The sequence below is a fragment of the Callionymus lyra genome, chromosome 19, assembly GCF_982586985.1.
Source record: "Callionymus lyra chromosome 19, fCalLyr1.hap1.1, whole genome shotgun sequence".
NCBI classification, from domain to species: Eukaryota; Metazoa; Chordata; class Actinopteri; order Syngnathiformes; family Callionymidae; genus Callionymus; species Callionymus lyra.
Window position 1 is genome coordinate 12,753,316 of NC_141836.1, and position 12,524 is coordinate 12,765,839.

The window sequence follows — 12,524 nt, forward strand, 5'->3', positions numbered from 1 at the left end:
GCCTTTACTGCACTGGGGCATTTGAACTGTCTTACATTTGTAAAATGGTATTTTCTACCAAGTAAAATTGGCTTGTGGCTCTTGACGCGTCAAGACACTTTAAGTTAAAGTCAAGTTTATTTTAAAAATGAAGCCGTAAACTAGACAAAAATGAGTAAAACACAAACTTTATACTATTTTTGCCGTTTTTATCTGAAGGTCGATCCGTGAATATATTGCCGACATAAAACCGGTCCGTGGTGAAAAAAACCCCGAGACTGTTCTTCTCTGCAGATATTTTTTGTGGTTACTGTAAAATAAAAAAGCGACTTATTAATTTATCTCTAGGAGTACCTACTTCTTTTTGTGTTTTTAAATAGTAATGTTGTCGCCTACAAAGTTATTATCTTTCAGAAACCTCGCTTCGATGGACGACACACTCGCTAATCACATTTTATCTTTCATTGTTGCATTTTCACGCCGTTGCACTTTCGCAGCCCCCTGTGGAGCGATCAATCGTGTCCTGCTCCGAGATGGATGTGAACTGACGCGCCTCACTTTGAAAAACTGATCCATAATGATTTGAAACAGTTGGAAGTGTCTGCAGTCTTAGGCTGATTGTTTCTGCATCACCACACAATCAATCCAGGATAAAGTCGTTCACTTTTGTGACATTTATTTCCAGATTCTCAAGGGAGGATTGTAAGTAAGTAATGGTTATTTGTAAAGATCTTTCTAGACCAAGGTTACAAAGCACTTGAACAATCAAAAGCAATACACAGTTAAAAATACTTGCAGATTTAAAAAATGTTCTCCTTTGGTCCGGAAGCGTTTTCAGGAACCATCAGTAGATTCTGATCCACAGACCTCAGAGCCCGAGCTGGGGTGTAAGGCTGGATCAGATCACTGATTGAAGGTCTGACCATGAATAGATCTGAAAGTAAGAACCAGAATTTAAAAACTGATCCTGAAAGAAACCAGCAGCCAGTGAAGAGATTTAGGGATCGGGGGAATGAGTTATTCTACTAGAGCAGTTCAATTCTCGGTGACATTCTTGGTAACAATGTTCAGTTTCATGCCACCAGTTATGATCACCTCCGTCAGATTTTCATTATTTAAAATTCATTTGAAAGTGACATTTATAGACGAATGGTTTTTATTTCGTAGCTTGTCCAATTTCTATCTAGCATCCAAAAACGTGTCCTGTGTGGCTGTTGTATCTCTGAAAACAAATGAGTGGTGCGCCCCCACTTAGAGAAGGTTCTTCCACGTTCAGATGCATCTCGGATACAATTTTTAAAAAGAAGGTCCTGCACCGAAGTTAATTGCTTTTGGATTTCCTGATTGTTGCCTCGGTGGTGGGGTCTTTGTTTACTGACTACAAACCGTTGAGGTTATATGTTGTTGCAGGTTCTCTGGCCAAATGTAATAATAATTTAAAACAATTCTTACAAATGTTTTTTTGGGTGAAATTTGCGTTTTTTTTTAATACCTTACATTGCTTTTGACTCCATCAGATGCAGAATTTTTCATCTTAAAGCCATAACAGATAACGGATATATAACATACCTTTGAGCAAGTGAGGTATAGAAGCATCATCTTTTGTTTTGTCGAAAGATATTCAGTACATTTTAAACTGAATCATATCTATTCTATTATGAATGTTCTGTCCTTCATTTGTTCTGTGAAGCAAACGATCTAATCGACGTTGTCCGTGTATATATTTTCCATCCCTTCCTCACGACCGTGTGCCCCTCGTCCTTTCTTTCATCCCCTCTTATCAGCCGTCCTCAAAGGAATTCTCTGTTTATTCTCTGGCTTCCCCACAATTTCTCCGCCACCGCTGCTCCTCTTAATTCAGCCTCGCCTCCCGTCTATTTAAGGAAAAGCTTTTGGGAAACGGCTGGCGGTGGGGATTTTGCAGAATTGTAATGCAGGTCCCCAGATACCCCACAGGGAATACAGGAGCGTTACCTTTGACGTGGACGCGTTTGTGTTCGAGTTCAGAGCTGCAAACATCTAGATGAGTAGATGGATAGATAGACTTTTTTTTAATCCCTCTGGAGATCTCTTTCGGGAAAATTGGGTTTCCAGTTCACAGCAGACGTTAGATTCATAAAAACAAGAACAAAGTGCAAGGGTTGACAATGTACAAATTTAAGATAGATCAAAGGAAATGACGCAATGAAAAGGAAATAAAGATTAACATCATCCTTTTTCTTCACTCCTGCCCCCAAACTGAGAGTTAAACAGTCTAATGCCACGAGGAATGAATGAGTCCCTGAGTCTATTGGTGTTGCTAGGATTTTTATTTGTACAATTTAAAAGTTCAATTATCATAATATGAAAGTTGGCGTTATAATACTTTTTATCAAATATCTTTGTAATATGACTAAGTATTACCAAAAAGATACTGAATCGCAATGTTGGTTACATTTTTTATTTTTTTTAAATTCTAACTTAACCACATTCGTGATTCTTAAAGAAATCAAGATATTTCTAATATCATTTTTAAATTGACAGTTTGTCCCAAAACATGCATTGGTAGAATGAACACGAGGGAACAGAATCTCTTTTGTGCAAAGGGTTGCAAAAAAAAACATTAATTTAAATCTGTTTATTTGTGAACTCTTACAGAACATATCATCAAATGTAACGTGTTTTGATCACAATTCCAACAGAGACTCAGATTTCAGAGGCGATAAAACAAAATCTAGTTCCAGTTGTGAACACGCTGCTTTTTCCAGATGATAAGATCAGGTTTTGAGCTGTGATCTGATCACGGTTTAATTTGATTCAAGTCTTTTATTATTAAAAATAAATCTCTGGGCTGTGATGTTTCATTTTACTGGTTGTTTTTCTGTCCTTCGGCACCAAAATTCTCATGAAACTCCACTGACAGTGTTCAGATATGAGCTCTGGAAAACCGGCCAGCATCTTCCCTGCTCTAATGAAAGCAGCCAGGCTTTGGTGTTCATTCTGTTGCATGTGTGTGTGTGTGTCATCAGAGCACAAGTGTGTGTGTAAGATGTGTGTACCGTGTTAAACCATTTGGATCATACATCAACAGAGAGAAACGCTCTGTTACTACACACTAGTGTGTGAACACGGTTCTGCTTGAATTCTTCATTGACAGATTGTGAATCTCATTAGCTCCAGAGATCTGGACTTTTCTTTGACGTGACCGTGAAATATTGTATAACATTTTAATTTAGGTCTCACTACATTCCTTTTTGTGTGTGTGCATTTACAGCAGGGTGTCCTTGGGAAGTTAAAATATTGTGATTTATCTCAAGTTAGGTCTTATTAAGTGAGGATACACAACAATAAATTACGGTGTCATCCTGGGACAAAATGTCCAGAATCCATCTTTCCATTTCTACAAGGGTAAATTACAGTGGTCCTAAAACTGAACCCTGGGGAACTCCCTTACTCACTTTTAGTATTTCGGAAGTAGATCCATCAAACTGAGTAGCCTGTGTTCTGTCAGTGAGGCAGTTGGCAAACCACCCCATAGTGTGTAATCAGAGAAACCAAAATTCACAAGTTGTTGTATTAAAATGTGATGGTCCACAGTAGGTGCACGATATATCGATATCGTGATATTGGCAGGTGCGATATGCATATCAAAAACATGTGCGATAATTTTTCATTGATCAGTCAGTCAAATCAAGCATTTCTTAAATCCGAACTTTGACAAGTTTACAGAACGTGACACTGATTGGTCAATTTGTACTTCTATGTCTCGTTGTCGTTTACGTCTCCGTCCGTCTGGAGCTGTGCGGCGCAGCTTGCTAGGCTCTGTTGCTATGGCGACGCGTCTTGCTGGCGCGCTGACTTCGCTCGACTCAGTATATACACCGAAGTAAGATTAACTTATGGACGCTACTCAGACACTAGTGATCCAGTCACTCATCTCTTTCAACCTCCTTTGCTAAAGCAACATATTGTACGTACTTTTCATCTCGTCTCAGTTGTAGTCTGCGTTTTTAAAAGATCGCAGAACTTCCAACCAAGTGTAAACCTGTCACTCTCCGCCGTACGCTAAAGCGCCAAGTTGTTAGCGTCAGGTCATTTATAAACTGTCATTTGTGCGTGTACAAGGAGCTGGGATTTATTATTGATTTGTTGATTTCCCTCAGTTTCCGACGCAAGATCTGCGAAACTGAGCGTTATAAGTGATATTTTTCTCGATCATGTCGGCACCGAAGTGCAGAAATAAAGGAAAGGGAAATGACGCATACATTTCCTTTTCTAAACCCCCGGATCTCCCCTACAGTACTCGCGGCTTTTTAGGTGAAGGAAATAGGACATGCCCAGCCTTCCAGCTCTTAGGGATTTTGCTAGTGGTTGATGATGGATTAAAAAGGTGTGTCAAAGGTTCGGCTTTTGAATCTGCTGCCAAAAGTACTGGTCACTGGGCCAGGGTTTGTTTCTTAAATGTCAGACTTGCACATAACTACTGTAGTTGAAGTTGATTTAGGACTTAATCCTTTCCCTTTTCGCTATATTTTTCATTTGTGGAAGGACTTCTTGTCCCTACAGAAGAGTAAAAATATTTTTATTTTATGGGCACACTGAGCCTCAGTGGTCGCGGTTTCACTTCCAGCCTGAGGCAACAAGCGTCCTTCCTGTGTGGATTCTGTATTTTCTCCCTGTGTTTGTGTTGGTTTACTTTGGGTACTTTTTCTCTCACAGTCCAAAAACATAGAGGTTAACTCTAGATTTTGGGTAGGTGTGAGTGTGCGTTTAAAAAAATAATACAAGTCATTAACTATTAGTTTTGCTCATTAAGTCAAGGCATCGATACATTGATTTCATTGTATTCATTTTCTTTTTTTTTTTTAATATAAATTGTTGTTTTGTAAGTGTTTTTTTGCTTTCAAATCCTATTTTTAAGATTTGTCATAGTTCTTTTATGCTTTATATTTCCCAAACCCTAATTATTTTTTATTTAGGTTTATGATTAACATGCAAATATTCACACTGTTGGTTCATTTTTGAGTTGCAATTAAACTTCCTGCTTCTAGATGGCGGAGTCATCGTGTCCTTCGCACCCTAAGGAAATATGGAAATCCCAGCGACGACTGAGGACGAGAGGATACGGTGGACTCCAGCAGCTTTTAGAGCTGATGTTTTGTGTTGTAGAACTTGGTTTAGAAGACGAAATGTATGTCCAGAGTCAAGTACTCTGGCAATACGACAAATATATCATATTGTTGCTCCCGTTTTTAAAACATGTCTTGACCCTATTGTTGGTTAATGTGTTTTATAGCTTCACTGAAGTTAACAACGTTGCTAAAGCGAAGCTAATGTGTAAAAGAAATGGGAGTCGAGAGAGGTCACCTGTGCTCGGTGAAGGTTGAAGCAGGAGCAACGACGGCTCCGGCCTCAGTCTTTCTATATGCAGCACCACCAACAGTCTGGATTAATCCCAGAGGATTAAATGCAGATGGTAATCCAACAGACAACGGACACGTCAGTGACGCACACAAGGTTGCGACACTGCTGACCCGCCGTCTTTCTCGTTCGTACATACTCCACCAGCCTTTATCCTCCATGATGTCACCACAGCTGTCCCCGCAGTGATGGGCATCGGAGCAGCTGATTGGACAGTTAACCTCGAGGGCAATCTTTCCTGCACGAGCCTCTTAATGAGACTGATGGCAAATGTGCCTTTGGGAAAGCCGTTGAATGTTCCAGCCTCCAGCAAAGCTCTGGTTTAATTCCCCCGACAAACGCATCTTCTCGAAGCTCTTACGTGCCTCATCGACTGTGACAACACTCGGCCCACTCCTTTTTTCTTTTTTTTTCCATTTTCCTGTCTCGCATCTAAAACTATGACGGCGCTATGACTTTATTTTTTTATCGGCCTCATCGCCACGTTGCTCGAGGCAGGATTTGTTGCCGAGTCAGTCCGAAGCAACTGGAACCTCTGAACTTCAACTGATCTAAAAAGAAAGGCCTCTCGAGTACAAAAAGTTTTCAGATTCTCTTGACAGTCGCGTCTGAATAATGAATGAAAGTCATTTTTACGTGATGCGACTGGGACACGCTTTTAAGTTCTGCTGATTAAATAGCCAAGAGAAACAAAAAGCCTCTGAAGTGACAGAAGCTTATTCAGACCAGCTGCTTTTAAATGTTTGTCTTGCTCGCAGGGGCTCTGCAGCTTTATACAGTGGGAAGTGAAGACGCAAACAAACCCACTTTTTTTTTATTCCAGAGAGTAGTCCCGAGAGGCTGACATTCTTCCTCTTGAACACACTCGCTCACCAGCCACTGTCTGCCTTCACTGATCATCATTGTCCTTCACTTAGGAGCTTGATTCTGTGTCGTGGTGATATGAAGTTTCACAGCAGGAAAACAAACTTTCTCACTGGATCTCATCCAATATGAATGTAAATATGTGCATATTTGCGCACATTTGGCTACAAAGCTGATCAGTTATTAGCTTAACGCGTAATTGATGGACGATGATTAACAAGTGTAGATGGTCTTGTCAGTCATGGTGCAAACGGAGAGATCGAAGCAGAGGAAGCTAATAAAAGGGAGAGAGTGGTAAAGCAAGAGGAAGAAAGATGGAGGGTGTTGGAGGGAGAGCTGGTTATGGAGTGAGGGAGGGTCAAAAATGGAGAGAGGGCGAAGGAGATGGGGTGGGGAACAGAGGGTCATGGAGGGAGAGAAGGTAAAAGACGGAGGCGGATGGAGGGAGAGTGCGATGGAGGGAGAGCGGGTTATGAGGGAGAACGATGGAGGGAGAGAAGGCGAAGGAGGAAGAGTGATGGAGGGTAGGGGGGGAAACCGAGGGTCATGGAGGGAGAGAAGGTAAAAGACGAAGGCGGATGGAGGGAGAGTGCGATGGAGGGAGAGTGCGATGGAGGGAGAGAGGGTTATGAGGGAGAACGATGGAGGGTGATGTAGGGTGAGAGGGTCATGGAGGGAGAGAAGGCAAAAGACGGAGGCTGATGGAGATGGAGGGAGAGAGGGTGAAGGTGGAAGGGAGGGTGATGGAGGGAGAGAAGACGAAGGAGGGAGAGTGATGGAGGGAGAGCGATTGAGGGTGATGTCGGGTGAGAGGGTGATGGAGGGAGAAAAGGCGAAGGAGGGGGGGGAAACGGAGGGTCATGGAGGGAGAGCAAACGAGAGACCCCCCCTCTCTCGCTCTATGCTTTGTGTTTAATAAGTTCACTCGACTCCACGACTTTTTGTTCTAAATCTCAGAGCAGAGACTTGAACTCAACTCCTGGGTCACGTTTAATTTAAATTTAAATTCACGTGCAGGAGTTAAAGTTGTGGATTATTGTAGAATCTCTGCAGCGACACAATCATTCAAATCGTGACGAGTAAAGACAATGTTGCACTGTCTCTGCGTATCATGCAGTAAACGGTTTGTCGGACAGAAAATCCCACCTCCTTAAAGCTTCAAATTAAACCGAAGTGTGGAGAATTGTTTTCTTGCAAGGCAGTCGTCTAGTGAGCCACAGGGAAACACTGCTTGTAAATTCAGCATTTAAACGTAATTGCTGTTTTACAGTGTGTAGTCGCTCTCCATTATGTCGTCCAGCATGTTTGCACAGTATGCTAATTCCTTCAAAGCTTTTCATTATTTATTTGAATCCAGCATCTGTTTCTGGTCTCATTTAAGCGTCTCAAGTTGGTAAAAGTAAATGCTCCCGTAAAGGTTCAGGAGGTTCGGCACTAAAGTTCCCGTCTCGTGGGATGACTCAGCGTTAATAATTGAGAAAGCTCTCGCACGGCTGGCCGGTTCTGCTGCGCAACGGAGCCAAGTGTCTGGAAAAATTCCACAAAAAAATACAAGATGCCTTTTTCATAAATTAATGTGTGCTTGATTTATTGCTTTTACTTTGTTCCTTTCCCTCCGAGTCACACACAGAGGAATTGAACAGTTAGAGAAGGAGCCGCAGGTTGTTTATTTTTCTTCGTACAGTGTAGGTCAGTGGGTGACGTGAGGATATTTATCGTACGATAGAAGATGTCCGCATCTTCATCTCTCTTCTATTGTGACAACTCTAAAATTTTCTTTATTTGATAAAGAGTGGAAACAAGGACAGATTCGGTACCAAATAAGTGTGAGAAAATATTTTTACGATGTATTGCAGTATTTTTCCGACATTTATGTTGTATCGATATTCAACTGCAGGATGTCTTTTTTTTTTTTTTTTGTGGTTTTCAAATCATATTTTATAAATGGTATAGTTAATTTATGCTTTATATTTCAATAAAGTGTGTATAAAATAAAGTGATTTGTTTTTTAAATTTAAAATCAACTAAAGGTTTTGTTTAGAAATATGACTGGGGACGAGAGGATACTGTTGACAAACGAAAGCAGTTACGACTTCGTCAAGAGTCATGTGGTCTGTAAATTCTGCAACAAGTACTCGACAATACTACAAATATATCCTTGTTACTACAGTATGAAAATATATTGTAGCGATGCCAGTGTAATTGACAGTCTTATTGACACCGAGTAAACGAGTCGATTATTGGCAGAACCAATGGGGACAGTATAGGGTTTGCACACCAAACTGTCTGCATCGAAGAAGAACCTCTGCCGTCCTTAACAAAATCTTTTCTCCTGCATTTTTAAGGGAAAGCTCGACACATCAATAAGCCGGTCAGTTACATTTGGATATAATTTGGATTTGAAGCAGAAGATTCGGAGTAATTTTTAAATTTCCAAAATTTTGAAGCTAAAATTATTATTAGTATGTTGAACAGTATAAGTTAATATATGGAAAACTATATCATGATTTATTGTTCATATTGTGATGTTTTTTTAATATTGCCCTCCCCTAGTATACAGAATACTGTTTATCCCAAAAGTATTCCAAGTGTTATCTACTCTAGTGTGGGACCATCTAGTGTTTACATTTTTGCTTCTTTACTGTATTTTTTTCTCTCTTTTATTGACTTTGCAATGGAAACATCTTTGTGTCTCCTCATGTAATACTCGTTTAATCTTCTGTTTCCGTGTCAACTTTTTGTGTCGCCTTAAGAATGCCATGTTGCATGATCTGAAATGGATCTTCTCCGCTTACCAGTAAAAGTATTCCTTGCCGATGATCCAATTCTATTTAATGGGTTTATGGGTCGCAGTCCAAATTGCTTGAAGTGTCAGCTTCTATAGTCATGCTTTAGATCTTTATCATCTTCTATCGCTCTCCGAGGAAACTACAGTCCGAGTCCTAAATACTTTGAATGCTGCCGGGTCACCTTATTCTACCTGCAAGTCTTTTATTTACAGAGTCCTGGGAGCTGCATGTGATGGTGTTTCTAAGCCCAGTACAGCCATTGTATCCATGTCCTGCCAGTTTGTGCGGCTGTAATTAGGCTTCAACAGCAAAGAGGATTACACACATTTCCATCCTACATAATGGGAATGAAACGCTTCCCTGGCTATAAGCTCTTATTTGAGCACAGCCGTGCAATGTCTGTGCGTAAATCTCAATAATGGCTAATGGTGGCATGTTCATGACTGCGCTGCTACGAGAGTGTGTTCTGTATGCTGGCACAATTCAAAGATCAAGGTTTGTTTATGAACTGCTAAATGTGTGTTAATCGTTATAGAAATGGATTTACCTAAAAAGTATAGTAACACCTTAACTATTTATAAGATACTTATTTATATCTGTACAAACGTAAAATTAGCCACTTAACCATTATTGCGAATATTACTTAACCAGTATAAAGTACTAACTCACACTTTTGTTACTATATTCTACCCTTAATAACATGATATTAAGTCGTTCACTCTGAACTACACCTTATTTTGTGATATTAAAAGTAAATAAAGAAGAAATTAAAGATGAACTTTGGTGAAAACTAAATTCTCTCTATTTAACCCTGATTAGGTGTAAATACCATGAAAGATAAAATTCATTATTAATAATTCTTTGTTTTTAAATGGATTAAAAACAACCATTTATTGATGTTTATACAGATATAAAAAGTGTATTATTAATGGTGAATATGTTCCCCATTCTAAAGTGTTACAAAATGTATAATTTAAGATAAATCCAGCCATAAAACCCCCATAACGAATCAATTGTATCATTCTCAATAAATAAATCAGTCTTGTATATTAATTGGATTACAAAGCAAAGATTAATTATTATGCAATTATTACTGTTTGAATAATAGAAATCACATTATGAAGGTATAAATTAGGCGTATATATATATATATATATATATATATATATATATATATATAGAATTAGTGCTGATTGAACTATAAAGATTTCAGTGATCCAGATAAATTACGAAACAGACTATGGATGTGAACAGCTATACAGGGAGTTCCACATCAGTCAAACTGGTTGACTGGATTTGATTCTCCTTTTCAAGTCAGTTTGGTAAACATTTGTTCTTCCCGTAACCTAAAGTACTAACTTGTATCGGGGTATAATAATGGGATGGACACTTGAAATGGTACTTTTTCTTCCTCACTATTTTACCTTCGTATTGTACTTTGGACAATGAACCAACTTGTCATACCATCTACTTCTAAACCCTTTACACTATTGACCTCACTATACATCGATAAATGACCTATGTGACCTACATAGACTTTGGAACCTTCCTTACTCACTCTCCATTTTCTGTGTTGAATCTCAGAGGCAACAACCAACAAAATACCTCTTTACAGAAGCTGTACCGAGGGAATACAGAGGACACTACATGGTCAAGTTAAGATGTCATCTCTTAAGTGTTTGACGCATCTGCCTCAGGGCTTCTTCCCGGTTTGTTTATGATGGTTCATGTGTCTATTTCAGGTGACAGTTCTTCTAACTGTGGCGAGATCGCACTCATGGTGACCAGAAAACTTGTGTCTGCCATCCCTTGATGTCTGTTACCACAGATGTTACTTTGAAATGTTATACTCGTAGATACACTAAATCTTTTCATTCACAACCGGCTCATACCATCCCTACACTCCCATGTAGCTGTTTTCTGACTTTTAAAGGTCGCCCACTCCGCAGCTAATTGAGACCTGGACAAAGAATCCGTCATAAAACATTTTCTCTATGTGAGCTGCCAGCCGAGAAGAAGTGAGAAGGCGCTTGGCGAGGTTGTCTGTCCGTCAACCCACCTGTGAAATGTCACGGTCCTCTCTGTCAGTCGTCACATCCCGTGGTGTCGCCAACATTTCACCCCTAGTGTCTTTGTGATGAGCATATTTACGTTTAAATGAAATGCAATTACTTTTCCTCTCAGGCGTGTGACTCATCGTCGGCCACACTTCTCTGCGGTAAAAAGCGGCGAGAAGAGAAGATGACTATAGAAATTTGATTATTAACCAGGAATAGACGGACGGCTCATTTTATGCAGACGTAGTTGGCAGTTATATTCTTCCTCCCCTCAGACAAGCTTCTTTAAACTCTTAATGAGACGCCCGGAGTTCTGTTTTGTCGAGTCAGCGCTCTCTCCGAGGCTTCTTTAATTAAACATTGTATTTTTTAACCTTAATTAATTTTGCAGTGGAGAAGTGAATGTGTGACACGTCCCTGGACACAAAGTAACCATAGAAGAAATAACTTGCTTTTCCAAAACAATAAACCATAAGACTTTTTATAATCGCAAAGTGTGCTTCGAACCAATATCTGGTAACAGACCAATCTTTTAACCTTCTTCTAACTCTGTGATAAAAGATTTTGTCCCCTTGAGTGATTACGTTTGACATCCCTGTTAGTCGCAGGCCGAACAAGTTTCATATTTACCAAAAGGTCTTTTCATATGGAGTATCAACTTCCTATCAGTTTATGGGAATAATACATCTCTGTATTGACATTCATAATCTGCTTCTTATCTTATTTTAAACACTAGGATCTTTATAGATGTATTGGCAGGAATCTGTCAATAAAATACTTATCACGATATACAGGGGCACTAATAGGATATATTGTGAGACTGTAGGAACAAGTATATAGTTGTAGTATTGTCGAGTACTTGACTCTGGTCTTGTAGAACTTACCGACCACTTGACTCTTGACAAAGTCTTTCATTTGTTTTGAAACCAAAATAAGATCCAAACATCAGCTTTAAAATCTGCTGGAGTCAACCGTATCCTCTCGTCCTCAGTCGTAGCCTTAATCTCGCTGGTTTCCATTGTTCCTTTAGCATACTGTGGAAGTTAAATTGTAACTCAAACATGTTAATAGTTTATAGAAATATATAGATCATGAAAAAAACTGACAATAATAAAATATGTTTTGAAAGTAAAAAACGAAGAAAAGTACAAATTGATACAGTGCTGAAAAAAACATTGCGATATTTATCGTATGTAAACATGAACATGAAACTACTTTGATATTGAAATGTATATCCAACAGGCCAGATAAAATGACTTGCCGATCTGAATTGACACATCTATTATACTGAATTCAGTTCTCCAATTAATTAGGATGCAACACAAACTATTCAGTTACGGTGCTAGACTGGGTGAGACCGAGAGAACTTTAAAAAACATTATTGTAAAGAAGTGGTACGTTCATGATGCACTGGTTCTGTTGAGCTCACCAACTT

At 39.4% G+C, this 12,524-nt stretch overlaps 1 protein-coding gene across 1 annotated transcript in view; it reads left to right on the forward strand.

The window, feature by feature from the left end:
- The window catches only part of klhdc8b (kelch domain containing 8B), a 76,219-nt gene that overhangs the window by 8,178 nt on the left and 55,517 nt on the right, over nucleotides 1–12,524 (forward strand). The gene's annotated exons all lie outside the window — the stretch shown is intronic.